This window comes from Meriones unguiculatus, chromosome 4 (genome assembly GCF_030254825.1).
Source record: "Meriones unguiculatus strain TT.TT164.6M chromosome 4, Bangor_MerUng_6.1, whole genome shotgun sequence".
NCBI lineage: Eukaryota > Metazoa > Chordata > Mammalia > Rodentia > Muridae > Meriones > Meriones unguiculatus.
The window spans coordinates 58,146,942-58,172,811 of NC_083352.1; the positions used below are offsets into that span (position 1 = coordinate 58,146,942).

General features: G+C 42.3%; 1 long non-coding RNA gene across 1 annotated transcript; it reads left to right on the top strand.

Moving 5' to 3' along the window:
• The first annotated feature begins 463 nt into the window (after positions 1-463).
• On the top strand, positions 464-24,719 carry LOC132653496 (uncharacterized). The gene is made up of 5 exons (XR_009591226.1): positions 464-574; positions 1,722-1,859; positions 14,495-14,648; positions 22,090-22,198; positions 24,115-24,719. It is a non-coding gene; the product is annotated as an uncharacterized LOC132653496 (long non-coding RNA).
• The last annotated feature ends 1,151 nt before the right edge of the window (positions 24,720-25,870 follow it).

A 25,870-nucleotide genomic window follows, 5' to 3' on the forward strand; every position in this document is an offset into this window, starting at 1 on the left:
TTTTCTGAGATGTGTGTGTGTGTGTGTGTGGACATGTGTGCAGATGCCTCAGAGACCAGAGAGGGTGTCTGATCCCCTGAAGCTGGAGTTACAGGCAGCTGTTTACAGCTCAGTGTTGTTCTGAGAACCAAACTCGGATCTTCTAGAAGAGCAGCAAGTGTTCTTAACTGGTTAAGTCTTCGTTCCAGCTTCCAATAACTCATCGGTGAAAGGTAAATCAAGTTATAAAACACTGTGTATGTAACAAAAAGAAAAACGGCGTCTACATGTGTTGATGGTAAATTGAAAAAAAAATTTGACACACTTTGATTGTATTAAAAAATGTCATTTTTTTTTGGCTTCTGTTTTCCTTTGAGATGTGTATTTATTGGTATGATCTTATCCTACCCAAATATAAATTATTGAGGAGGACCATGACTCATTAAAATGACAATTTCTTCATCCTATTAAAATTCTAGGTATGGCAATAGTGGCACTAGTGCTTGCCTCATCAGCATGAGGATCCGGGTCACACCCAGAGTAGCCATGGAAAAGTCTGGGCAAGGCGGTGTCTTCCCAGTGCTGGAAGGCAGAGGTAGGACAATCCCTGGAGTTTGCTGCAGCAGTTCAAAATAAGTAAAAAACAGAAATATATATATATACACACATATTATACAGATGTATATGTAAACAAAAGATCCATGCATATAAAATAAAAATTAATCATAAAAATATATATGCGCATATACATATATATATATATATGTATGTATGTATGTATGTATCACATTAGACTAGTAACCAGCAACCCAATGCCTATAGGAGGCCATACTGGTGACCTAAATAAAGTCAGGCCCGGGCATGTGATCTGACCCTAAAGTTGGGGAGACAAAACATACTAATAGCAATAGCAAAAGTAACTGGGGCAGTAGGGAGTCCATCCATGGTGACAAGCAGGAGCTACCTTGGGTCTAAGCTGTCTGTCCCATGCTGAACTAGACCATACATACTGCTGATCTGATATTTTAAGGGACCCCTGAAACCCTAATTTTCATGTTGACTACTGATTTAAATATCAAGCCTTACATAGACCAACACAGTGTGGTGTCAAAGTAAACAGCAAACTAATCACACATACTAATCACACATAAGGGCAATGTAAGAGCAGCTATTCTTGGTTGTCAGCTTGACCATATCTGGAATGAACTACAGTCCAGAAATGGAGGGCACACCTGCAAGAGATTTTTCCCTTGGTTTGAAATGGTGAACCCATGGACTTTTGAGGTAGGAAGACACACACTTTTGATGAGGATCTTGAGGTGGGAAGACACACCTTTAATCTGGGCCGCACCTTCTGCTGAAAGCCTATTTGACATTTGTTATCTGCCTTCCTATTGCTGTGACCCTTTAATATAGTTCCTCATGTTGTGGTGACCCCCAACCACAAAATAACAATAACAATAATAATAATAATAATGTATTTTGGTTTTTATGAAACATGGTTTCTCTGTATAGCCTTGGAAGTCCTGGACTCACTTTGAAGACCAGGCTGTCCTCAAACTCACAGAGATCCACCTGCCTCTGCCTCCCTGAGTTCTGGGATCACAGGCATGCACAGCTCCATAAAATTATTTTTGTAGCTATTTCATTACTGTAAGTTTGCTATTGTTATTACTCATAATGTAAGTATCTGATATGCAGGATATCTAATATGTGACCCCCATGGGGGTCGTCACCCACAGGTTAAGAACCACTGCTATATAAAGACATGGAAGAAAGAAGCTTTTACTCTTGGATGGCCTGCTCTCCCCTTACTGCTAAGTCCACTCCTTCAGTCATTAGAGCCTACTTCTTGAGAATCCCAGTCTACTGAAGACCAGGTGAGACATCCAGCCTTGTAGACTGAGAAACTTCTTGATTCCTAGACTTTCTGTTTATAACACACCATTGTTGGATTAGCTGGACCATAACCTGTATGTGATTCTAATAAATCCCCTTTATATATACGTATATATACATGGAGAGAGAAAGAGAGAGAGAGAGAGAGAGAGAGAGAGATTCATTCTATAAGTTCTGCTACTCTGTAGAACCCAGACTAATACAGGCAACATTTAGTCCTCAGTGTAGTACTTTATAAATCTTCACTGTACTTGAAGACAGTGACCTTGACTTCTGAATCTCTTTGCTCTTGGTATTTAAATTTTATTTTTTTGTTTTTTGAAACATGGTCCCACTTTGTATCCCTGATGTCCTGGAACTCACTGTGGACCAGGCTGGCCTTTAACTCACAGAGATCTGCCTGCCTCTGCCTCCCAGGTGCTGGAATTAAAGAAATATGCCACCATACTTGACCCTGCTCTCAGTATTTTACTCATGAATGAATGTGTGCTACCTGATTGGAAGACTGCTTTAGGGGAGAGATATCAAACAGCATTACTTCTTCTGCAAGAGTTCTTTATATGCGTTGTCTGGTTTTAATACAACCAGTGGCTGATGTAAGTAAAAGAAGAAGCAGAGATGTTCAGTTGTTTAGGGTGCTCTGTTAGCGGCTCTGACAAGGTTGGCCTGAGCTGATTCGAGTGAGAGAATGTTATGAAGAGTGGATGAGTGAGCTAACTCAGGGTCGTAGATATCTGTTGTGAGAAGAGTGTGTCTTCAAAGGAGACTTCCTAAGATTGTCAGACTTCTACTTAATCCAACAGACATCTGTCTAGTGGGATGTTGCTGTTTTGAGATAGATTATCAATGAGCTCAAGCTCAAATGGAAGTTATTATGTAGCCCAAGATGACCTTGAATTTTTGATCTTTTCTGTCTCCACTTTCTGAGTGCTAGTGTGCTCCATAATATTTCAATGATGGGGACAGAATCGTGGGCTTCATGTGTGCTACAATGGCTTGAATGAGCTGTCTCCTGTAGTCTCTGGCATTTTAATGCTTGGTCCCCAGTTGGTGGCTGTCATTGTGGCTTAGAAGGTGTGGCCTTGCTCTAAGATGTATGTTACTGGTGATGGGTTTTTAGAGCTTAAATGCTTGTGCCATTCAAATTCATTCTCTCTGCTTCTAGTTTGTAGTTTGAGAGGTGAGCTCTCAGCTGCAGTTGCAGTAGCCATGATTGCCTACTGCCACATTTTTTTTTGTCATGATTAGGAGTAATTGACACATCACTCTAGGACTATAAGCCCCAAAAGAGTGTTTCACCTGCATGTATGTATAGACACCACATGTATGTTTGCTTCCCACAGAGACCAGAAGAGGGGATCAGATCCCCTGGAACTGGAATTATAAACAGTCTTGATCAACCATGTAGGTTCTGGGAATGGAACACAGGACGTCTGGAAAATCAGTTAGTGTTCTTAACCACTGAGCCATCTCTCCATCCCTCAAACCCTTCATTCTATAAGTTGCCTTGTATTTTATCACAGGATAGAACAGTAACTAAGACACATGGTAAGCAATCGCTCTATTAAGTGAGCTACCTCCCAGTACTACAAAATACTTACTATGCAGTGTGTCAGCAAACAAAACAAATATACCCAACACCTCTGGAACTTGAATTTCTCTAAGGAAACTGATAGTGCCCATAATAAATTAGAACATCATATAGCATGTTAGAAAGATGCTGGTCAATTCTGGTTGCTAGGATAGTCCTTACTCGATCAAACATGAATGTTCCTGGGTACATGGCATACAGCTGTCATTCTTGGCTACTTAGAAGGATGAAACACAAAGATCACTGGTTCCAGGAGTCCAAATCCCCTCTGAGCAACACAGTGAAGTGTGTGTGTCTGTTCTGTAAATGTCTGTGTGCATCTGTCTCTATGTAATTCTGGGTACATTTGTGTACGTGTTTATGCATCTGTCTCTGAGTGAGGACATTTGTCTCTTTGTATGTGTGTGTGAGTACGTTTATCTCTCTCTGTGTGTATGTGTGTGTGCATCTCTGTGTGTATGTTGTGCATCTGACTCTGGGTATATATGTGTGAGTACATCTGTCTCTGTGTATGCATGAGTACATTTGTCTCTGTGTATGTGTGTGTGCATCCACATTTGTCTCTCTTTGTATGGCTGCATCTGTCTCTTCATGTGTGTATCTCCTGGTTCTGATTCTCTGGGTCCTCAACACTGAGGTGAAAAGGTAAAGGAAGACTTGGGAGTGCAAGGTAGTCAGAGGGAGCTAGGGAGTTAGAAGACTATGTAGAAAAGCCAGTTTCAGTTTCCTGGAAAGGTGAGATTTGAGCAGAAGTGTGAGGGCCAGGAGCAGGTTCAAGTCTCTAAGATTTCTGGGCCTCTGCAAAAAATTCAGCTTTTACTGAGTGAACAAGAAAATGGTAGTGTTAGGCTTGATCTGACTCTGAAGGGACAGAGTCTATGCATGCAGCCTAGACTAGCCCCAACGTTGTGGACCTCCCTCCTCGGTCTGTTTTTGTTTATTTATTTGTCACATGTATCATGTCAGCCTTGAAATTGCTATGAAGCTAAAGATGACCTTAACATTTAATCCCCCTGTCTCCACTTTCCGAGTGCCATGCTCAATTTATGCTGAGGATAGAATTCAGAACTTTCTGTATATCAGGCAGCTCCAGGCTCTGGCTTATGCCAGTTCTATTTAATAGAAATACTGTGTGAAGAACAAAGCACAGGGTGGGGGGTAAGTGACAAGGAAGCAGGAGCAAAGCAACCTGATTCAGTGTTGGGATAAGCCAGAAGACATACAATACAGGGGCTTAATCTAAATCTTAAAGACAAGCCTGATGTGCGGGTGGATTACATGGGCTTGGTCAGTTTCCATGTCATGCTAATTAGAAAATATTCAGAATATTCCCTGTCTGGAAGGTAGGCGGTGGGTGAATATGGATGTGTAAGTTTTAGCCATCTGCAAAGCATGAGAGTCTAGGAAGATCCATCCCAGTCAGGAGTTTCAAGGATGAGAAAATGGTTGGTTCAAACTAATGCTAAGCAACAATAAATAGCTACTGACACACCACAATCTGGACACTTTCCCGAATATTGTCCATGTAACACGCAAACAAATGTATTATTTTTGCATTATTCAATTGTTGCTACAAAACAGGCCGGTCTCAATATAATGTTTCGACCATGGCTTATTTGTTCCAGATTCCGTGGGTTGGCAGTTTGGGAGGTTTACCTCTGCTCCATGTGGTGGCAGCTGGAGTCTCACATATGGCCATGGCCACTCGGTCAGCCAGCTGGGGAGGGCTAGTCCCTGATGTCCCACGGACCGGTTTAGTGGTTGGTTGATGAGAGCCAACTGACAGGTGTCTCAGAATCCAGCAGGCTAAACCAGGCTTCCTCAGGTGGTGGCCAGGTTCTGCAAAGCAGTAAGCAAGTGAATACAAGGCACAGAATGTGTGTGAATTTCAAATCTCTCTGTGTGCTATTGGCCAAATCAGGCCACATGGCCCAAGTGACGACCACAAATGGGAGGGCGAGCACAAGATCATGGGTTTGGGAAAGCCCAGTCCATTAAATTTGCCATTAATCCACTACCATCCTTATTAAAACCTCATGTATTATGTACTTGTGTTGTTCTGATAAGATACCTAGTCAAAGCACTTTAAGGAGGGGTTTATTTGGCTCACAGTTTGAGGGTGTTATCACAGTTGGTGGCCACAGTCAGGAAGCAGAGAAAGATGAACATGAATACTGGTGCTCAGCTCTCCATTTTCCTTCTTACTCAGCCAAGAACAATAACCTGTAGATTGGTGCTGCCCATATTTGGGGGCAGGAGGTGTCTTCTATCTTAGCGCAGTCTAGAAACTTCCTCACAGATATTTCTCTTCTAAGTCATTCTAGGTCCTGTCAAGTTGACAGTATTAATCATCACACCCTATGATGTAGGTACTATTAACCTATTAACATCTCCATTTTTAGCTAGGTTGGGTAGTGTGTATCTATAGTCTCAACTGCTAGAAGGGCAGGTGTGGGAGGATTGTACAAGTCCAGGAATTTGGGCCAGCAAGGGATACTAATGAAGACCCAGTTGAGGTGGGGCCAGGGATCCCCTGTTTTGATTGAGAAATTTGAGCTTTAGTAAGGCATTAAATAGCATATAACTCATGCAGGGTAAATCCAAGACATGTGCCAGATACTGCATTCTGAACTGCTTTGCTGTACAAAAGGAAAGCCACAAAAGGTGTGACCAGAGGGGTGAGAAGGGAAGATTTCAGTGGACCAGGAACCCCGGCAAGTTCCACCCTCCACATGACTGCAGACTACAAGGGCTGGGTAAGCCTTAGGCAGCAGTGGGCGGAGGATCTGTGGGCTGGGGTTCCTGGAAAAGAGAGAGAGAGAGAGAGAGAGAGAGAGAGAAGCTTCAAACAAAAAATAGAATCAGAGTCATGGGCTGGGAGAAAACCCTGAATCAAACTACAGAAGGCAGATGGTGCCATAAATAGAAGTGGTGTCTCCAAAGTCAGCCCTGAAGGAGGTCAAGAGAACAGAGCGGGAACTGGGGTGCTGCGCAGGGCTGCTGAGGGACTCAGCACTCATATTGCATGTTAGGGGTGAAAGTACACCTAAAAATCGATACCCGGGTTTAGGGCAGTTTTCTGGGGTTTGCGGACAGGATGGCAGAATTGAAATTCACTTTCTCCTTTTCTGTGAGGGTGTGTGAGGAAACCAGGAATAGTGAAGGTGCCGGAATAACATTGAGCAGCTTTGAGCAGCCTCTGAGTGTATTTATAGACATCAAGCACACGAAATACGCCCACACCATACACCCTCTCCCCAGGAATCCAGGAGGTATGGAGAATAATGCAAGGTGTATGGTTAGCAGTCTATACCACACACAGGATGGGTTGGGCGCAATCATTTTTTCAAATTTTCCTTTTTAGTACCTGACCAGTGTTCTGGCAAAACTGAATCAGATGATTGGCAGGCACACGGACAGAACTGTTTTTCGAGTGTAAGATTTTTTCTGGGTTCAAACACTGCAACTGAGGTGATATGTCAGAAATCTCTTGGGTCAAGACGGTTACCAGCCGTGACCTCTAGTGACTGGATTTGAACTGTGAGTCCAAGCCCACAAATCCTCGACCCGCTTCTGCCTAGGATGGTCATAGACAGGACCACACTATTTTCACCCCATACAGTTCTCTGCCAGTATTCTTGCAGTAAAACTATGTTGATTTTTTTTTCCTGAAAATTGGGCTGGTGTATAGCTCTTTGGTAAGTGTGCTGCTTTATAAGCAGGAAGGCCTGAATTAAAATCCCTAACACAGTGGTGCTGCAAGAAAACTTTATTTTCAAGATTTATTAAGAACACTCTCCCAAAGGACCCAAGTTTGATCCCCAGCACTTATACAGTGACTCAACCATATGTAATGCTGGTTCCAAGGGGCTCAGTGTGTGCTCTGGTGTCTGCAGGCACCAAGCATGCAAGTGACTTACAGATATGCATGCATGCAAACAAACAAACACACAGATGCATAGGCAGTTTAAAAATCCTCAGCACTCACAATGAGAAGGAAAGAAAGAAAGATTAGACCAAGCATGACTATCACTGGAGCTATCACTATCCATCACTGGGGCAGAGACAGACAGGTCCTAAGAGCTGACTGGACAGTCGAGCTAGCCAAAACAGCAAGCCTCTAGTTTAGTGGGAGACCCTGTCTCCAGGCACTTGGGTTAAGGGTGTTAAGAGGAAGGAGCCTGAAATCTTGTTCTGGCCTCTGCATACTCAAATACACATACCCACATATATGTCCCACTCAAACATTCGCATACACAAAATTTAAAATAAGAATAAGACTATGTTCCTGGAGTTTTGGGATGGGGTGGGAGGCCTTACCGTGTAGCCTGGACTGCACAAACTTTCCACTCCAGCTTCTGAAGTGTGTTGCTGTAAAACTTACTTTCTCTTGCTGTGATAAAGACCATGACCAAAAGCAACTTGAGGGGCACATGGATTATTTCAGCTATAGCTTAGAGTTCATCATGGGGGACATTAGGGAAAGGAACTCAAGGCAGGAAACTGGAGGGGTGCTGCCGACTGGCTTGCTCAGCCTACTTTCTTATACAACCTAGGGCCACGTCTCAGGGTCGTATACCTACCCTTAATGCCCAGATAAGATTTTTAAAAGATTTAATTGGCCCTCTAGATAGGCTGCTTGTCTGTATGTGTGAAACAAAACGATCAATGGGGGAATAAGAAAGGACAAATTCTCCATAACAGAGGAACTTCTCTTCTCCCCATTCCCTGATGATTAAACCATTAAAGTCCAGAACCAAATCTTCACCAATAATAGTCTAGATATGCAAAGATCCAGAAGGCCTTTTGATTTGTTATTGTTATTCTTATTTTATTTTTATTATGTTTACTTATTTTTGAGAAAGAGAGAGAGAATATGTTTTTTGGGGGGGCGCACATGCCATGGAGTGCATATGGAAGTCAGGGAACAACATTTTTTTTTCTTTTTTTCTTTTTTATTTTTTTTATCAGTTACATTTTATTAACTCTGTATCCCAGCCGTGTCCCGATCCCTCATTCCCTCCCAGTAGGGAACAACATTTTTAAAAAATCAATTAATTAATTAATTTGGATCCTGCTTGATCACAGGTTCCCCTTCCTCCTCTCCTCCTAGTGTCTCTCTCCTTTCCCCCCTCTCTCCATCCTCCAGTCCTCCCTTTCTCCTTAGAAAAGAGGAGGCACCCCATGCCTATCACCCAGCTTGGCATATTAAGTTGCAGTACGACTAGTCCCATCTTTTCCTATGAGGCAGCCCAGTTAGGGGACACGAATCCAAGGGCAGGCAACAGTGTCAGAGACAGCCCCTGCTCCCACTGTTAGGAATCCCACCTGAACATAGAGATGCATAATTGTTTCATGTATGTAGAGGACCTGGTTCTGCATAATGCATGCTCACTGTTGGGCGGTTCAGTCCCTGTGAGCCCCTATGGGCCCAGCTTAGTTGATTCTGTAGTTTGTTTTTTTTTTTTTTTTTTTTTTTTTTGGTGTCTTTGACCCTTCCCGCTTCCTTAATCCTTCTTGTCTCTCTTCCACAAGCTTGTCTAATGTTTGACTGTGAGTCTCTGCATGTTTCCATCAGTTGCTGGATGAAAGCTCTCGGAAGTCATGCTAGGCTCCTGTCTGCAAGCATAGCAGGATATCAGTGTCAGGATATCAGTCTCTAACAGTGTCAGGGGTGGGGTCCCTCTCATGGCATGGGTCTCAGGCTGGGCCAGTTATTAGTTGGTCATTCCCTCAATTTCTGTTCCGTCTTTACCCTTGAACATCTTGTAAGCAGGCCAAATTGTGGGTTGAAGGTTTTGTGGCTGGGTTGGTGCCCAGTCCTTCCATTGGAAGTCTTTTCTGGTTATAGGACATGGCTGCTTCAGGCTTCATATCTCCCATTGCTAGGAGTCTTAGCCAAGGTCACACTGAGATTCCTGGGAGTTTTCATTGTATTAGGTTTCTAGCTTTTCCCAGAGATGCCTCCCTCCACCCCTTCCCATTCTCTCTACTCATATTCTCTCTCTCCATCCTCTCACCACTTGATCCCTCCTGCTCACCCCACCCCCAATCCTCTCCCTCCATCCATCCCCAATGTATTCTATTTCCCCTTCTCAGTGAGATCCCCCCTCGGGCCTTCCTTGTTACTTAGCTTCTTTGGATCTGTAAATTGTTGTATGGTTATCCTGTACTTTATGGCTAATACCCACTTATAAGTGAGTACCATGCTTGTCTTTCTGGGTCTGGGTTACCTCACTCAGGACAGTATTTTCTAGTTCTATCCATTTGCCTGCAAATTTCATGGCATCCTATTTTTTAATAGCTGAATAGTATTCCATTGTGTAAATGTACCACATTTTCTTTATCCATTCTTTGGTTGAGGGACGTCTAGGTTGTTTCCAGTTTCTGGCCATGAATAAAGCTGCTATGAACATAGTTGAGCAAATGTCCTTGTGGTGTGGAGGAGCATCTTTTGGGTATATGCCCAGGAGTGGTACAGTTGTGTCTTGAGGTAGAACTATTCTCAGTTTTCTGAGAAACTGCCAAATTAATTTCCAAAGTGGTTGTTACAAGTTTGAACTCCCACCAGCAATGGAGGAGTGTTCCAGGGGACAACTCTTAAGAGTTTAATCCTGGGAATTAAACTCAGGTCATTTACCTTAATAAAAAGTATCTTTACCTGCTGAACCATCTCACCAGCCCTATCTCATCTATCCTCTTGAGCAGCAATAGTGACATACATTATTTACTGAAGAGCTCATCATTTCTTCACTCAAAAAAAAAAAAAAGGAAAGAAAAAATTTCCAGTGAAGAACAGATAGTTTGAAGGTCAGAGGGCATCTGCCTTGCTGTCAGCAGCAGCAAGTGAAGTGCAAAGAGCAGAAAAGACTGGCAGGGTCTTGGAGTTGCTCAGCTGAGACAAAGCAGACAGGTGCCCTTTTCAATCCAGCACACCTCATGTCGACTGCAGCAAACATTTCTGGAGTGGAACAGAGGGTTTGGGGAAGGTGAGACCAACCCCCTGTCATCAGGCCTCCACTTGGCTAACACACGTTCCTGCTTCTTTGAATTAGATCCGTTGATTTCATCTATTCATTCATTCATTCATTTATTCATTCATTCATCATTCAGTGTCTCATCATCATCATCATTTAGTCTCTCACATATTTCCCAGAAGGAGAAACGACAGATAACATTGTTTTACCTATTAGAATATTATCTGTCATTCTCCCCTCAGAATGTGTAAGTTCCTGGGAGCTTATGGACAGGAGAAACCATCTTTCTTCGAGCTATGAATTTTTCATTAGGTGTAAACCATCTTCTTGCTTTCAACATCATCTTATAATGTTTTCTTTGAGCCTGATAACAACTGTAAATATTTTAAACCTTCTTGCTTTGAGTTGTCCAACTAGCTACTTTACATCCGACTGAACTGTTTAGCCCTCTGATAACTAGCAACATGACACTAATCAGTGTTGGACTGGATGTATAACTAGTTGACTAACATTGAGAGGAGAAAAGTTGAGATCACCAAGACTCCAGCATTGATTGATTGATTGACTGGAGTCACAGCACAGTGTTGATGAATTGCTGTGTGGAAAAACTTTAAATGATCTACTGCCAGTATTCATGGAAAAAAGAAGAAATGGAGTTTATGTACAGCGTTTATTGAGAGGAAGAAAAAAGTAATGAAGCCAGAGTACATTCCTTATTTTGTCTGCCCTCCAGTAAGAATAAACTATGTAGATCACCCTTTCTAGTCTGCATGGAACTGATCAGCAGTGCCTGACAGAGAGAGAGTGTGTGTGTCTAACAGCTCAAGCAGGCCACCAGGATCTAAAAAATAAAAATTAAATAAAAATTAAAATTAAAAAAAGTAGCAAACCAGGAAAAGACAAAACCAAAACATAATTGTATCTCTTTTAACTGAGGACCTATTAATAAAGGTCTTAGGAGTTACTTATTAAACACTCATACCAACAGGCCACTGAAATGATGTGTGCCTGTAATCCCAGCTCTTGAGAAGCTGAGGTAGGAGGCTTAGAGTCCTACTCCAGCCTGAAAGACATAGAGCTCCAGGCCAACGTGGGTCACACATCAAGATAATAGTATCAACGAAAGATTTTTATTGATATTTATACAGTACTCTGTTAGAAGACTGAAGTCTGTGTCATTCACACAGGTGAACATATTCACATATTCACACAGGTGAACATAATTCAAGTAGAAAGTTTTGTGTAAACACTGTAGAAATTGCTCATTTAGACCTGAGAGAGAGAAAAAGATGAAGCACAAGAAACCATTTGATGGTTGAGTGGCTTATGACATTCTTCATGGTCCCACACTTTCTGGGGGCTAATCCAGCCTGACCCTGCTGGGTGGCCTACTCCTACAACCTGTCACTTTAGTGGGCTGCCGTTTGTTCTCATCATCGTTTTCAAATGCCTTTTTTGATTCTTACACTGTCTACACTACCTCCCAACATGTTGCTAATAAAGACAAAGATACAGATAAATATTCATCAGTAAATCAACACAAACCCCACATCTTGGTTAGTGTTAAAATAAATGTAGAAATAGCTCAAATGAAACCAAAGGGAACTGTCATGTGGGCTTTTTTTTTTTCTTTGCCATAAGGTTTTAAGTGCCTGGCACAATTACCACTCTTGAGTAATAAAATGATGAGGACTGTAATGATCTATCACTACATAAATGTGATATCTAAGAAGCTGGGATGATGCTAGCTAGCATGGCAAGATTGCAACCACTGGACTTTCTCTGAAGAAAGCATGTGCTTCATAAATTGTTGGGAAGGAAAAAAACAAAACGAAACATCAAGGAACTACTAGCCTTACTCTGGAAGCCCTTTTTAAGGAATCTGGAAGTCCTCTAACAGAATTTATTTGCATATGAATGATGGGCTAATTAAAATGAGCTTTATCTATTTGTTAAAACAGGTCCAAATAATACTCTCCTTGGAAATTTGTAAGAATTTGTGTGTTATTCCAGAAGTGCTGTAAAGTACAAACTTACAGATCTCAAAAGAAATTTTATAAGTCAGACTTTAATTCACTTGAGTCCTTCAAGTAATTCAGTATCATTATTCAGAATTAGAGTTTTCAGAGTGTTGAGTGATTTTACCCACTCACTGATGACTTTTAACAAAGCATTTTAGGATGGTGGCAAACGGGGGATCATCCCTTGTAGTTTAACTCAGGACCAGATAAACTCAGCAACATACAAGACCCAACTCAACCATACTGCCTGAAAAGAAGTGTTACAAGAAACTCAAAGATAGGAGTCATGTTCTGCTTCTTTCTGGGCCTGTGAAGATAACTCAGTGGGTAAAATACTTGCCATGTGGACTTGAGTTTGTCTCTTAAGTACCCATTTAAATACCAGGCAGTTGTAGTTCAAAAGTTCTGGGGAGAAAGCTTTTGATAGCAATAGGTTTGTTACTGTGATGCCAAATCCCTATGCCTTGTAGAAAACTTATTGCCATGTCTTTATTATTGTTGTTTTTTGAAACAGGGTTTCTCTGTGTAGCCTATCTCAGCCTCCCAAGTGCTGGCAGTAAAGGCATGCATCACTGCTGCCAGCAACCATGTCTTTATTGTTTCTCTCTCTCTCTCTCTCTCTCTCTCTCTCTCTCTCTCTCTCTCTCTCTCTCACACACACACACACACACACACACACACACACACACACGTGCACACAAACATTCTTTCTCTCTTTTCTTTTTGGTGGTGGTCCAAGGGATGGATCACAGGGTCTTACACATCTTAGAAAAACGCTCTGCCCCTGAACTGCACTCCTAGTCCCTGTTTCTTTAGTTTTTAACTAATTTATGCAGAGGTACAATCTCATCCATCCCAGACCGGCCTTGAGTTCAATGCTATCCAAGAATGAGCCTTAGCTTCGGATGCTCCCGAAAGTGTATTCCCAGTATTGGGATCACAGCGTGTGCCGCCACCCTGGCCGGGGGTGGAGTACAGAGCTGCCTGCCTGCTAGACAGCCAGCTGAGTTACCTCCCCAGCCCATGGGCTTCTTTACGAACTTAAAAATGAAGAAACTCTTCCTCAGTTTTCTCTCTCTCCAAGCTCTCGTTTGTTCTATGTCCTTCCTTCCCACCCTCCGACTTTTTCTTCTTCTCTCTACTTCCCTTTTCCCCTCTTGCTCCTTTCTCTTTCTTTCCATTTCTCATTAGCAAGTCTCCCCTCTTCACTTTCTGTGTCACCTGTATAACCACGAAAACCCTTATGCTTTTGGAGTTGTCACTTGGTAAGAACGGTGTGTCTCTGTTTTCATTCTGAATTCTAGTGCCAAATATTTCGGCACATCTTGGCTTTTAATCAAGCCACAGATGAAGCCATCCAGATTCACAGCTTGCTCATGAACTAGACCAGTATGGGATGGGGGAGGAAACCAGGCCAGAATGCTCTGGGTACCGCATGATCCTTCTCATCCCTCTGTTACCTCCTTAATCAAGACATTGTCTTAAGCTCCCATCTAAATGACCAAATCTTTTTGATCCCTTTTTTCTTTTGCAGCAATTTTTATTATCATACTGTTTCTTGGTCATTTTGTGGGAACAAAGGTAGGCAGTGGTGGGTGACTTTTCTGACACTTGTGTGTGGAAACTTGAGCTCAACCCTGAACATCATTCCTCCTTGAATTGAACCACCCACCTTGATTTTGGAGACAGTCTTTCACTGTGACCTGGGGATAGGCTGGCTGGCCAGGGAGCCCCAGGGATCCTCTTGTTGCCAGCTCCCAAGCACTAGGATTACAAGGCCGTACCAGTGCACATGGCTTTTTTTTACATGGATTCCAGAGCCTAAACTCTACAGAGGTCCTCCATTCGTCCATAGCAGTACTATATTTTCCATGTTATAAGTTTAGTTTTCTTTTCTTTTTTTTTTCTTTTCTTTTTTTTTTTTTTTTAGAGCCTTGCCCACTGTGGCTTTGTTACAAAAATCAGAATGTTTTCTCCAAAATGTAAAATTGCCATAGCTGAATTATTTTGCTTTCAAACACTCACAGGCTCTTTCAAACCCATCTGCCCTGCTTTGAGAAGAGGGCGGAACTGTATTTGGCTGCCCACTCTTCTGTATGGCCCTGCTTGGGAACCACTGGTTCGATGGGACTGCACGTTCAGCGGGAGAATCTAACTTGAATTGAAAAGAAAACCTAAGGAGTAAGTGACTGTGCTTGCAGTTTTCCAGCGTGAATGGAACTAGAAGTTTTGGCTATTAATAGAGACTTTGATGAGCCCTGGGGAAAACGCTGGTGTTTCTCAAAGGTTCTGCAGTTGATCCTAGAAACTCACAACAACCACTTCAGCTTTTGCAGCAATCAAAACTAGTGGTCCATGAGAAAGAAACCTTGTGTTTCCAACTGTGCTGAAGAGAATTCAGCACTGTCCAGGGTTAACAGGTTTCTTCGCCTGAATCCCTCTCCCCACATGTGTGAATTTGTGTTGTAGCTTATGTTGTAAGTTGGCCTATGCACATTCCTACAAAAACATAATATTCAGAAATTAGTGATTGAGCAACGGTTAAGGCTGAGCATACTGAAATAATGAGGTCAGCTTGCCTCTCAGTATTGCTCTGGCCTTGGGGTTTAAAGCATTCTATATTTGAGGTTCTGTTGGTTTATTTTCCCTCTTCAGCAAGAGGCTGGGTTAGGGTCTCTCTATGAACATGGAACCCTGAAAATATTTAAATTTGCACATCTTTTTTGTTTGTGGGACTATACTTTACCCGTTAGTTATCAATGCATGATAAACACATCCATAGCATTTCTTTTTTTCTTTAAACAGGGTATCACTGCATAACCTTAGCTAGCCTGGAACTTGTTCTGTAACAGGAGGGTGAATTTGAACTTGCAGACATAAGCATATCTTCACTTCTAGCATTATAAGATATATTGCCATGCTTAGCCAAATCCCTTCCCTTTGCTAAAAGGATGTCAATATTATCTCAGTAGCTCTCACTGCCCCCTGTGGACTAGTCAGTCATGTTTTAGAGGAATGAAAATAGTTTGATTAGAGCCTGAAGGACAGAGAGCTCAGTCAGCCATGTCCCACCTGCACACGCTTGAGGAGCTGAGTTCAATCCAATACCCAAATAAAAAGGTAGAGCACAGAATTGTCCCTGTGGTCCCAGCATTGGGAAAGCAGAGGCAGGAGGTTGCACTGACTAGCTGGTCTTGTCTCCCGTTGAGCTCTATAGTCTACATTCTCAAAGGAATAATAATAATCTGTGGAGAGAGGCAGAGGAAGACAGCCAGCATTCACCTGCTCTGACCTCTGCGCACTCGTGCGTGTGCTTACACCATACGCACTTGCACATGCACACTGACATGTATGCATTTTTTCTAGATTTACTTTACTTTGTGTAGATGAGTGTTTTGACTCCGTGTGTGCATGTGTACCGTGTGTGTGTGTGTGTCTGACGTTGTGGAGGTCACACACAATTTTTTTTAAATGTGCCGGAATATATATGGTGTAATCTTTTTCTTAGTGTGTGCCCCTTTGCATCATTACCCGGAAAAACAAGCTAGCTGAATAAGTCCACATGAGCATTTTCCTTCTGTCTGCAGTGCTGTGCAGAGCTTGCCGAGAGTTGCTGTGTGTAGAAATGCTCCGGGTCGGGAGATGAAGACCAAATCTATTTCTAATCTGTTCCATTCCCCCTGGAACATAATATCCTCTTGAAATACACTCGATAGTTCAGTTACCAGCCCTTGTTTCTTTGCCAGAAGTGTGTTTCTAAAAAGATCCGCAATGCGCTTGGCATTTCACGAGACGTGGTTTTTGGCCTCTGCGTGTCAATGTTAGTTTCCTGTATGGGAGCTGATAATGCTTTGACACTTTTCCCAGCCTTGGGAAATGTCATGTGTGTGTGTATGTGTGTGTGTGTACACATTTAGATAGCTAGCTAGCTATATATATAGAGAGAGAGAGATAACAAAGAGATAGAGAGAGGTGTTTTTGAGCATCAGTGCTTTTCAATGCAATGTGATATTTTGATTGAGGTCTATTTTAAATGATTGCATTAAATGTATGGGGCCACTTTGGAGTTGAAGGCACTCTAACTGATTTGATACTCCTTATTTCTAGTGTACAGGGTACTTCCTATCATTTTCTCTATTCACTGGGCTTCTTTACATTTTGCTATAGGGCCATGTGTGTTTGAGGGAGAAATCCTTTGGTCTGATCATTGCTCCACATTTGTGCCAAGCTCCTGGCATATACCCTGCCAGGACGAAAGGAGCAACACATAGGGTCAATGTACGGCAGCTACCTACTGTTTTTAAGCCACGATGCATGCTCGCTGTGGACAAAAGCCAGCTAAGAATTATTCAGAGCATACCATCACCACAAGAAGACCCATGCCGCTGTAATGGCAATTCTCCTGACATGGCTCCATGAAAATGAGCACATTTGCCAACAGGCACACTGGTGAAACCACGCCTTCCTACACCATGCATCTTTTCTTTTTAATTTGTTTACCTACATTTGTATGTGTTTGTTTTATGCATAAGAATGTTCTGGCTACGTGTACCATGTACATGGAGAACCTATGGAGACCAGAATTAGGCATTGAATCCCACAGAACTAGGGTTGCCACCCTTGGGGGACTGGGAATCTTGTTCTCTGCAAGAGGAGCAGAAGCCTTGGGCCTTCTCTCCAGCCCCTTCCTTACCTAGTTTCTAAATTACTACCAATGATTCTCAAAGCCATAAGGAGTATCACGGTCGTTACTAACTCAGTTTCTTTGGAATTTGTTTCTATAGGTGGGTAGTTTTTTCTCCTCCTCCTCTTTCTCCTTCCATTCATACTTTCTACTGTTTGTTTTTTTCCAGATATGATCTTGTATGTATCCCAGGCAGGCTTCATCCTCCTGGAGTCTGGCCTTATGTCTAGAATTATAGGCACGTACCACTGTGCTCACCTTATATGTGGTATTTTCTGTACATTGCCAAACTATCTTCTGGCAATATTATGGCATTTTACATTTGTACCAACAAAACATAAAAATATCTTCAATTCTGAACGTTATTAAACATTTTAGTCTAACAACAAATAAAAGATATTTTAATTCTTTGTATGTTAGTTTATGTACCTTATTTCAGTGCTAGGGATTGAACCCAGTGCTAGGCAAATGCTCTATCACTGAGATACATACATATATCTCCCAACCTTTTTACTTTAACTGTGAGACATAGTCGCACTAACTTACCCATCTGCCCTTCAACTTGCTTCACCCTCCTGAACAGCTGGGGTTAGAGGTGTATGCCACCAGGCCTGACTCGGTATTAGTGTTGTATCATTTGCTAGATTAACAAGGTTGAACATTTCCTATTCATATTAGTCATCTGGATAACTTAATTTTCTTAAGATTTTGTGTGTGTCTGTGTGCACACACGCGTGCGTGCGTGCGTGCGTGCGTGCGTGCATGCTCTCACAGGAGTGCAATACCTGAAGAGACCAGACTAGGGCATTGGATCACCTTGAGCTTATCTCCTGACATGGGTGCCATGAAGCAAACTCACATCTGCTGCAGTACTATTGACAACCCGGCTGTCTCTCCAGCTCCTGCATAACTTCTTATTACAAACTTCCTATTCATATTTTATGATCATTCTTGCTTTTATTTTTTCCCTATGTGTGAAATGTATTTTAGAATTTTAGCTCTTTGTTGTGTTTTGTGATGTATGTTCCAAATTTGCCTTTTACCCTTTTTATAAATGTTGTTGTAAATGTTTCTTTCTTTTGTTTGTTTCCAATATAGAAATTGGAAAAGTCAAAACTATCCATCTTATTGCTTTAGCCTCTAAATTTTGGCGACACGGTTTCTACAAAGGCTTGACATTTTCCAACATTTCAACTATGATGCTTACATCTGCATATCTGTGATGTGTCCATCCAGAAGGCATTCACATGTAACAGTTGAATTTATTTTATATTTCCAGTGCTGGCATTCACCCCAGAGATTCACACTTGCTAAGCAAATGTTCTATTACTGAGCTACATTCTTGGTCCCTGACATTTTTGTAGTTGACAACAAATTAAATATTTATGGTATACAATATGGAGTTTTGAAGTATGCATATATTTAGAAATGGCTACCTCAAGCTCCTTAACATACATGACCTCACATACATTTTATTTGTGTCAAAACATTTTAAAACTACTTACTTGTTGATTGAGGAGCTGCTCAGTGGGTGAAGCACTGGCTGCACAAAGCTAAACACATGACCTCAAACCCCAGAACCCCCAACGCACAGAAGTGCCCACCTGTCATCCCGGCACTGTTACAGAGACATGGGGAGCGGAGTCAGGAGAATCTCCGGAAGCTCTCAGACCAGCTTCCTGGCGCCTGGCAGATGCAGCAGAGAGCAACAAAGAGACCCCGTCTCTGAAAACGTGGAAGATAAGGCTCTGTGGCATGTGCACACACACACAGATGCACATACACACAGATGTGTGTGTGCACACACAGATACACACACATCACATACATACATCATACACAGGTGTTTTAAATCTATTCTCTTAGAAAATTTCAAGTATGCAACATTTATTTTATCACTATCTGTAGTCAATACATTGTACAATGTATTGAATTTCATGTACAATGTACATGAATGTAGATCGCCTGTCTCGTTTTATTTTTTTAGCTTAGTTTTGGTTTTACTTTTGAGACTGGATCTCAAGCTGCACCCTCATTCTCGTCTGCCTCTGCCTCGTGAATGCTGGGATGAGGGGAGTGTACTACCACAGCTGGCCTAATTTCTTAAATTTTACTTTATTTAATGTGTATGGGTATTTTGCCATACATATGTTTGTATATCACATGTGTGCCTGGTGTCTCATAAACTTGGAGGCCAGAAGAAGGCACTGGATCCCAGGCAGTTGTGAGTCACTGTGTGGGCTCTCAGCTCTTAACCACGGAGCTGTATCCACAGCCCCATCCCTAATTTTAAAAAATCTATTTTAATTTTAGTTGTGTGCCTGCCCATGCACATGTATGTGCCAGAGCATGTGCACGTGAACAAGGTGCCCACAGAGGGCAGAAAAGAGCGCCCTTTAGAGCAGGAGTCACAGATATTTGTTGGCTGCTATTTTGCTTCAAGGAATCTAACACTGATCCTGTGGAAGAATAGTCAGCGCTTTTAACCACTGAGCCATCTCTCCAGCTCCTTTAAGTCATTTTATTAATTAATTAATTTTATTTATTACAATTTATTCACTTTGTATCCCAACTGTAGTCCCCCCCCCCCCATTCTCCTCCCAGTCATTGATAGGAGAGGACCTCCTCCCCTTCTATCTGACCTTAGCCTATCAGGTCTCATCAGGACTGTCTGCATCATCTTCCTTTGTGACCTGGCAAGGCTGCATCCCCCCCCCCAGAGAGAGGTGATCAAAGAGCCAGTCACTGAGTTCATGTCAGAGACAGCCCTGATCCTCTTACTAGGGAACCCACTTGGAAACTGAGCAGCCTATGGGCTGCATCTGGGTCTAGGTCCACTCCATGGTCCTTGGTTGGAGTATTGGTCTCTGTAGGACCTCCTGGGCTCGGGTATTTTGGCTCTGTTGGCCTCCTTGAAGAGCTCCTATCACCTCCGGGTCTTTCTTTCTCCCCCTTTTTCCATAAGGTTCCCTGCACTCTGCCCAAAGTTTGGTTATGAGTCTCAGCATCTGCTTCGATACCCTGATGGGTAGAGTCTTTCAGAGTTCCTTGTGGAAGGCTCCTGTCTTGTTCCCTGTCTTCTCCTACTTCTGATGTATATCCTGTTTGCCCTTCTGAATGAGGTGCTCTTAACCAGTGAGCCATCTCTCCAGCTCCTTTAAGTCATTTTAAATGTCACCTTTTTTATATGCACAAGTGTTGGCATATTTTTAAATTTATTTCATTGAGTTCTTATAACTCTACTTCCCTTTCAGTCCTTATTCCACTGTATTCCCTTCCAGCCCCCAACACTAGGTAGGAGAGAAAGAAGGATAGAGAAGAAAGAGGGCATAGATATCTATAGGCTACTTCCTGCTGATTAAGGACTTTGGGTTCCTTGGGGCAAGTCATCAGAATATCCAGCAGTCCAGCAAACCAGTAAATGCAGCAGCAGGATAAACCAGCAGCAGCCGGGGCAGCAGCCACCACAGGCCCTCTCAGGGCTCACCCACTTACACCCTCTCCAAGTCCACAGATTTAAGCTATCTGCAGCTGGCAGACATAACGGCCCTGCTAGTTCATGAGGCAAATCATAATCTCATGCTGTGGAGCAGCCTGTTACCCCACATCTGCAATTAAAACAAACACATATTCATGACATACCCCAGCATGCTTGAGCCTATCCAGCACAGCAAGTAACAAGAGCATCGCATTTCCAGCCAGAAAAAAAAAAAAAAAATCTGTAAAAGCCTATTCTTTTCTTCACATAGTACATTTCTAATGGAACTAGCATTTCGGTTGCTATTGAAGTTCTATGTTTTCTTCTAATGTATTTTCTCACTTGTTTTATTTATTTAGTATCCTAGGGTTTTAGTGCTGTGCAGAGACACCATGGCCATGGCAACTCATAAAGGAAAACATTTCACTGGGGCTGGCTTACAGTTTCAGAGGTTTAGTCCACAATCATCATGGGGAGAAGCATGGCAACTTCAGGCAGACATGGTGCCGGAGAAGGAGCTGAGAGTTCTACATCTTGATGTGCAGGCAGCAGAAGGAGGCCATGCCACACTGGGCGGAGCTTGAGCATGGGAGACCTCAGAGCCCCGTCTCTACAGTGACACACTTCCTCCAACAAGGCCACACCTACAAGGCCACGTCTTCTGACAGTGCCACTCCCTGTGGGCCAAACATTCACACTCATGAGTCTATGGGGCCATTCCTGTTCAAATCACCACATTTTGTGTTTGTGTGTGTGAAGGTGAGAGTTGATCCTTTCCTTCCACGATATGGTCCTGTAAGTCGGACTCACGTTGTCATGCTTGGTACTGCTGCCTGTGTCCCTGAGCCACCTCCCACCCTTACCAGGTATTTTAAAGAACATATATTAAGGAAGGAGATGCCTGTTACACCGGCACTTGAAAAGCTGAGACAGAAAGAGTTTGAGATTGAGGCCACCCTGGGTTATACAGCTTTGTCTTAAAAAAAAAAAAAAAAAAAAAATACAACTATTCAGGCATGTAGCACTTGGAAGACAGAACACAAAGTAAGCATAACGGTAGTTAATGTGTCAAAAAGGAAGGGCTACTGGGCTGATGTTTACCTGTTATCACAGCGCTTGGGACAGCAAACTATAGAGACATCCGGCTTGGTCTACACAAGCTCTTGTCTCAGAATAAAAGTCTAGAGATACAGCTCAGCCATCGATTGCTTGCCTAACATACAGAGCCCAAACCTTCCTGAGTGCCATCCAACACTGAAAACAATAATTAAGGACAATTCCATATCAGAATCTGGGAATGTCATTCAGTACTAAAGCACTTCCATAGCTTGTATGAGGTCCAGCCCTCTCTCCTCTCTTCTCCCTCCCTCCCTTCCCCCTTTTCTCCCTTCTCTTTCCTGAAAAAAGAAAGATTATTTTTTCAGCCTTCTTCCGTTTCTTATTGGATTCTTTGGATTAAGGTATCAGTGGAACCTCTGTTTGGCATCTGACTTTAATGAATTAAGAAACAGCCACCTAGGGCCGGGCATCTTGGTGAACGCCTTTAATCCCAGCACTCAGGAGGAAGAGGTAGGTAAATCTCTGTGTGTTGGAGATCAACCTGATCTACATAGTGAGTTCCGAGACAGCCAAGGCTATGTTGAAAGACTCTGTCTCAAAATAAAACAAAAACAAAAGTAAATAATCCTTTAAAAAAAGAAACTAGTATTTTCTTTAAAAATAAAATAAAATAAAGTAAAAGGAATTTTATCTGGGCTGGAGAGATGGCTTAGAGGTTAAGAGCACTGGCTGCTCTTCCAGAGATCTTGAGTTCAATTCCCAGCAACCACACGGTGGCTCACAGCCATCTATAATGAGGTCTAGCGCCCTCTTCTGGCCTGCAGGTACACATGCAGACAGAACATTGTAAACATAATAAATAGATTTTTTTAAGTTACCTAATGCTACTATTGTTCAACACCATTGGAAATGGGTGTTGCAGTTTTTAAAAGATTTATGTATTTATTATTTACACATTACTCTGCCTGCATGTATGTCTACCCAGCAGAAGAGAACACTGGATTTCATTATCGAGGGTTATCAGCCACCATGTGGTTGCTGGGAAGACCTTTGGAAGAACAGCCAGTACTCTTAACCTCTGAGTCACCTCTTCAGCCCTGGGTGTTGAATTTCTTAAATGCATCTGTGGCATTTAAGATGCTCTACCATTTCTCTCCATTCACTTGTTAATGTCTAAGCCGTATTTGTGGAATAAATCCTACCTGGTCAAGAAATGTCAGTCTTTTAATGCTCTTCTAAATTTCATTTGATATTCAAAAATTACTCGAATTTACAGTTTGATCATGAACAATGTATCTTAGCTAGGGGTTGGAGGAATGGGGAGTAGCACAAACCTTTAATCCCAGCACTCGAGAGGCAGAGAAAAGTGGATCTCTGTGGGTTGGATGACAGCCTGGTCTACAGAGTGAGTTCCAGGACAGCAAAGGGATGGATACCCAGGATGAATACCTAATGCACACTTCACAAGAACTCCACTAACTGAGCTGCACCTCCCAGCCTTGCTGCACAATTCAAAATAGCCTCAAATTAGAAAAAAAAAAAGTGCCCATCAGTTGATGGTTAGACAAACATAGGGTATTGTCGTATAAGGTGACATTATTTAAAAGTAAAAGGTTTAAAGTATTGATGCATGCTATAACACGAGTAAGAACTGGGAAGAAGCCAAAAACAGCAACTTATACATTGTGTGAGTCCATTCCTATGAAATGTCCTTGGTAGCCATACCCACAGAGGCAGGAAATAAGTTAGTGCTTACCAGTAGCTGGGGAGTGGAGAGAGACTGCTTGAATCACAAGGTTTCTGTTTAGTGGAATAAAATGCTCCAAAATTGAGAAATCACGATGGTTGCACAACTCTGCAGATGTCCTAAATATCACCAAGCTGGTCAAAAAAAAAATATTATGCATAAATTGCGTCTCCGTAAAACTATTCTGTTAGAAAAATTATACGAGAAAAGTGTTAAGTCACAGGTGGAAAGCAATTTACTTTTTTCTTTTCTCCATTTTTCAAAGGCTAGCTTAGGGTTTTTTGTTTTTTTTTTTTTAAACCATCTGCTGAATGTCAAAATCTTGCTTCAAGAACAAAGAAAATGCTAAATCTCCCTAATATAGCCTGACAAAGTTATGGATTTCCCAAATAGTAACTACAGATCAATACCTAAGAAGGAGTGAATGATTCATGGCCTACCAGGTTTTTCCAGGAAAGGTCTTTAAGTGTTAGAAGACTGAACTCCGAACCACCCTTCCACACAGTTGGGAGTCTGCATCTTGGTGCTCTTGCTATTGAGGTACTGATGAAAGCTAACAGTGGTTAGGACAGTGGATGGGAAGGAACCTCAAAGGTCAAAGAGGAGATGTGTATAGCAGTGACTATGAGAGAATGTTTCTACATTCATGAAATTTCTCCATCCTTTATCTCCTTCCTAGGAGGACCTCCCTCCCTGTTGTCTGACCACAGCACCACCAGTCATCACTGCGATTCCCAAAAGGCCATACCAACTCATGCAAGTCACCAATCAAGGTTACATCATGGACCAGCAAAATGGGCTCAATGGTTAAAGGCCCTTCCCCACAAGGTTGGGGACCTGAGTTCAACCAACATCAACGTGGAAAGAGAACCAGCTTCACAAAATCTTTTTTCAACGTCTGCCCCCATGCCATGGAATGCGTGTCCTTCCCGAACACACATCAGATACTTGTGAGTGTACACATTAATACATCAACTCATTTAGAAACCCAAGCTATCACTGGACATTATTTTGCATATCTGTAGTCCTAGCACTTGGAAGACTGAGGCAATTTCATGAGTTTGAGGCTAACCTGGACTATATAGCAAGCACCAAGCTACCCAGAGGTCCATACTAAAACCATGTCTCAAAAAACAACAAAAAGAACAGTAAAAGGCTTGCCTTGCAAGCACAGAGGCCTGAGGTTGGTCCCTAGTGCCCACCCTTTTGGTCCCAGCACTGAGGAGATAAAGACAGGTGGATCCTTGGGGCTCATTGGCCAACCAGCCTGGCATAACCAGAAGGCTCCAGATCAACAAGAGACCATGTCTTTAAGAACTGGATGGGAGAAGGCACTCCCCTGGTCTCACCCCTAGCTAAGGAGCTATGGCTGCTGATGGGGAAGAGTCCATTTCTTTTCACGGGTGTGACCCCTTGTAGGTTTCTTATGCTCCAGTGAATGTCTCTGTTTTCATGGGAAATAAGCAGTGCCAAACTGAATCAGTGGATTTTTGTAAGAAGAGATGAAGGAAAGAAAGAAGGAAGAAGGGAGGAAAGACAGATGGGAGGAAGGAGAGAGGAAGTGAGAAGTGAGAGAGAGGGAGAATATGAAGTCGGGAGGGAAATGTGGTGCTGTTTTAAGAGGAGTTAGGGTATGAAGGTAACAGTGGATGTGACCAAAATACAATGCACACATGTATAAAATTTTTAAAGAATATATATAATATATAAAAATATCTGTATTTAAAGATATATACATACATGTATATGTGTATATATATGTATGTATTTAAGAAAGCCAAGTGAGGGCTGGAGAGATGGCTCAGAGATGAAAAGCATCGCTCTTGCAGAGGACATGGGTCTGACTTTCAGCACCGACATGGTGGCTCACAAACATCTGCAACTCTTCTTCCAAGAGATCAGTGCGCTCTTCCGACTTCCAAGAGATCAATGCGCTCTTCTGACTTCCAAGAGCAGCAAGCATGCATGTGTTTCACAGACATACAGGAGGCAAACACTCGTTAACATGCTAAGTTAAAAACCAATGTGGGCAGTTCCTGACGAACCACAGTCAGGGTTGATGTCTGGCATTAACTTTCTCTCTCTCTTACACATTCACATTCTCAAAAAAATGCAAAGGAAAAAAGACCCCCAACTCATTGTTTTGTTGTTATTGTCTAACAATCAAGATAGTTCAGGTAATCAGAATTTGGTCCAGGGACCTCTCAGGAAGAAGTAATCAAATCTTCATTTAATATTTAATCCCCAATTCAGAGGGATATGTTAATGAGCTGGGCTAATGTGGAGCTGATGGTGCCTGAGGGCACAGTAGCTTTGATTTCATTTCCCACATAGGAAAAAGTCCGCCTCTGTGTTTACCCTCACCTGCAAACACTGTGCATGCCACCATGTGTTTTCAGGAAAGTTGATTTTTTTAAATGCTATTTTTAAGTTTC